We start from the raw sequence: 4,308 nt of genomic DNA on the forward strand, positions 1-4,308 counted from the left end.
TGTCACTGAAGAAATATGGTGAGAGAGCTTTTTCTTTTTCTGGGCCAACAGTTTGGAACACTCTCCCTCATGATTTGAGGAGCGAAATAAAACTTGATACTTTCAAAAGGGGACTCAAAACACATCTATTTAAGAAATGTTTTAATTAATGGACAGTACCTTTGCCTTTTTGTATGAGCATTTTTTATTGTCTGAAAGAATGTTGCTGTCAAACAAAAAGTGCGCACATGATGAATTCGTATAGTGTTAGTATGAATGCATTTTTAATCTCCTATGTACTCCTTGGGCCCATGCTGTGGGTAAAGGCGGGATACAAATGCTCTTATTATTATAGACAAGATCTTCCGCTATCTATAGCTGGGTACCCATTCACACCTGCGTGAAGTAAGGAAAATGTGTGCACAGCGCCGATCCCCCAAGACACGATATTGGATCGTGCTGAGCCTCCAACCTCCTTACCAACAACCTCACGATAACGAGTCTGGAAGCCTAACCACTAGCTCTAGACTACCCAGGCCACTCATGGCTGGCATTTGTTGTTAGTTGTTAGAAGCGAGTTGATGATGACAGTGGTGATCATGGTGTTGAAAAAATTCCTTCTCTTACGGAAAGATTCTATTCTATTCTATTCTATTGTTTTCTGTTCTATGTGCTGATGATTATGAAGGCAATGAAAATAACAACAACAACGTTCAATTAGATCGACATCGACCACGACGACGAACACGATGATGATGGTAATAATGATGATGATGATGATGATGATGATGATGATGATGATGATGATGATGATGATGATGATGATGATGATGATGATGATGAACAAAAGAGTAAAACACGTCCTCAACTGCGTCAAAAAACGCAGGCCTACGTAATAGACAACGAAGAAGAACGAAAATCTTCGGCAGACACCTTACCTGTGTAGTGGTCAAAGAGTTCTTTTGGCGGGTAATCAAACAAGGCCTCCTTTTAATACAGATAGGCTGTTCAATGCAATTTTTTGTGGACGCTAAAATACATTTGGATTTTAACAAATGTCGAAATACACGATTAAAACACACATGTGTTTTCCAAAGCGAACCCCTTCTTCTTGCGTCAATATACCTCAGATACGGGCCGTTGTATGTCGTTATCGGTGTCTGTTGTTTGAGTGAAAACCCCAGTATGAGCGAATCTTGGCTAAATCGACCTTTTTAGACGTACGTAGATTTAAGTAAAATTGATGCAGTCGTCTTTCTATCTCTTAGTTTAATGTCCAGAGGTATATATTCAACAACCACAAAAATATGAGTGAGGTTTGGGGGATTTTAATAAGAGGTTTCACTTTAAAACGTTTCTTTTTTTTCTTCCTTTTTTCTTTTTCTTTCTTCTTTTTTTTCTTTTTAAAAACAAATTTACGAGCAAACTGGATTTTGCTAAATGCTCGGTTTTCAGGCCAAAGCAGAGTGCTTGTGAACTGTCATCAGAGAGGCTGTAACTTCGTCATGTTTGCCTTTCTCACACAACGGTCATAGACGATTATTAATATTGATTAGAAAGTAGAATAGACAGTTCAATGATACAACAGCAATAATCTCAGTTATCTTTTGAAGAGCCTTTATTCTGCATCTGTTGTGGAGAGAGAGAGAGAGAGAGAGAGAGAGAGAGAGAGAGAGAGAGAGAGAGAGAGAGAGACAGACAGACAGACAGACAGACAGACAGACAGACAGACAGACAGACAGACAGACAGACAGACAGACAGACAGACAGACAGACGCCGTTAATCGACCTGAGCCAAAGCGATCTGATTCGATCCAATTCTGCCAATGAGCACACATGTTAAATCAGGCCAGGCAATGGACAATTAAAAAACAAAAAGCTTTGATAAGAAAGACAGCGTACGTACTTATTATAACCGACTGTCAGTGTTATCGCCTGGGACGTTTCTTGTCACTGGATACGGTGACGTACGAAAAACGTTACCCAAAAATTACAAAGCTCTATCTGCTCACTCTTGTGCCGTCAAAAATGCGTGGCGCAACTTATCCTCAAATATCTTTTTAACAGTTGAATCATTGTCACCCATTCTTTGCACAGCAGTTTGTATCTATTTGTCTCAACTTAATCGTATTTTAAAAAACATTTTTATATCAGTAGAAACCATCCAATGGGAATTTTTAAAATAAGTATTCATTAAGGAATTTTCTTGAATAGAGCTAACAGGTGTTTACAAAAATATTCATTTATTAAGACAAATTGATACAAGTCACAGTGCAAAAACTGGAGAGTTTATGTTCAATAGTTGAGGAGATAATTAAAAATAAGTTGCGTCACGAATTTTTGACCACACTAATTACTACCTAGTTTTAATAAATTTGACGTCAGAGAATTTGAGTTTCACAACATGTCAAACTTTTTCAATTGCAGTTCTTTCATTATCTTGATGACGACTCCGAATAATCTTTTGATTTTGATAGGGCAGATAGAACATTGAAATTTGGTTTCTGGCCTCATGGTCTCGGTGACTCAAAACGTCTTAAATGTCAGATAATATAGTACTTTGTCATTCTAAGGTAGGCAAATAGAGTAGTAGTATAATTTGTAAGGCAGCGTGGTGGAAACAGGCTCTCGTCAATTTTTGCGCATGTAGAGTTACTGGTATCATTTTAAAGCTTCCTCAATTGTCTTTATTTGGGGGGAAAATATCCATTTATACAAGTCGAGATATTTGCAAATGAAGGGGGTGGGGGTCACCTGTTTTCAGAGGTAAGATAAGTGAGAAAATGGTCACCAAAGATTAGTTATTTCCTTAGCTTGAGAGTCCGTGGTAACTGAAAATTTACATTTTTTGTGCCTTTAATCAACTTTTTAAAGAAAAATCCATACATAAATGAGTTCTTTAATGGCATGAAAGGCGTTGAGCCAAAAAACAAAAATTTGAAAAAAATTCACAAACCTGTTGAAAAATGCAAGTTTCTTCACTTTGATTATTTTGACGAGAGCCTGATTCCACCACGCTGCCTCACATTTCATAGTACAAGACAGGGCACTCCTGTCGTTATACCAGTTTACCATGGAGTACACCTTTTTTTTAGCTTTAGTAGAGTTTTTACGGCGCTCGCAACTGCATAAGGTCATATGAGCGCCAAGGAGTGGATGTCAACAAAGAAGTCCCTACAGGGAATCAGGCTTACTCTGCTCACCTCTCTAGCTTCAACAGCACAAAGTCGGCTTCGACTATCAAAGCACCCCAAAAATAACGGGTCACAAGAGTGTGACAAACATGCAAAAAAGTAAAGGAAAAATAACGATAGTAGGGATTACGAAAGAAAAGGCAGCAGTTCCCTGTTGCAGTTCAGGCACAGTTATGAACCTGACAATGACATCGATAAATCAGCTTCTTTACGATTCTACAGTGCGTAAGAGCATGTTTATGTTCCCCCTTTGGGAATGGCCTAAAACACTTCAGTCAGTAGCACTGCCCCGAGGGGTAGTACACCTTTTGATTCTATTTGAAACCAAATGAAGGGCAAAGAGAGGAAAAAAATAGGGCACGCACTCGAATATAGCGAGACTGGTGTTTTGCCCTTAAGTAGTGTTTCCATAGTGCACACTAGCGCAAAAAACCCATAAAACAAACAAACAAACAAAACAAACACTTTTTTGTAGAAAGCAAATAGCAGCAGCCATAACAGTGCACATTATGTATCGCGACGCGATGAAATCAAGCACTCGTCTTTTGGGGCATAAAGGGTTATTGATATCATCTTAAAGCTGGTTTATTTTTCTTGCTTTTGATGGAAAAAATACTCATTTTTTCTTTTAAAAAGTAGACACATTTGCAATTGAAGGAGTAGGAGTCATCTGGTGTCAAAGGAAAAAAATGAAAATGGCCGCCCAGGTTTGGTGATTTCAAAAACTTGACAGTACTGACTTGGACATTGCATTTTTTTTCTCTTCTTTTTGTGCCTTTGATCAACGTATCAGTAAAACTCACCTAAAAATATATGATTTTAAAAGCACAGAAAAAGATGTTGAGCCAAAAGAAGTAAGAGAGGCTGCGTGGAGGAATCAGGCTGTCGTCAAAATAATCAAAGTGAATAAACTTGCATTTTTTCACAGGTTTGTTAATTTTTATCAAATTTTAATTTTTGGCTCAACACCTTTCATGCCCATTAAAAAACTCATTTCTGTGTGGATTTTTCTGAAAAATGTTGATTAAAGGCACAAACAATGTAACTTTTCAGTTACCACGGACTCTTAAGATAAGGTAATAACTAATCTTTGGCTGTCATTTTCTCACTAATTTTACCTCTGAAAACAGGTGAC

This window comes from Aplysia californica, unplaced genomic scaffold (genome assembly GCF_000002075.1).
Source record: "Aplysia californica isolate F4 #8 unplaced genomic scaffold, AplCal3.0 scaffold00016, whole genome shotgun sequence".
Classification (NCBI taxonomy): domain Eukaryota; kingdom Metazoa; phylum Mollusca; class Gastropoda; order Aplysiida; family Aplysiidae; genus Aplysia; species Aplysia californica.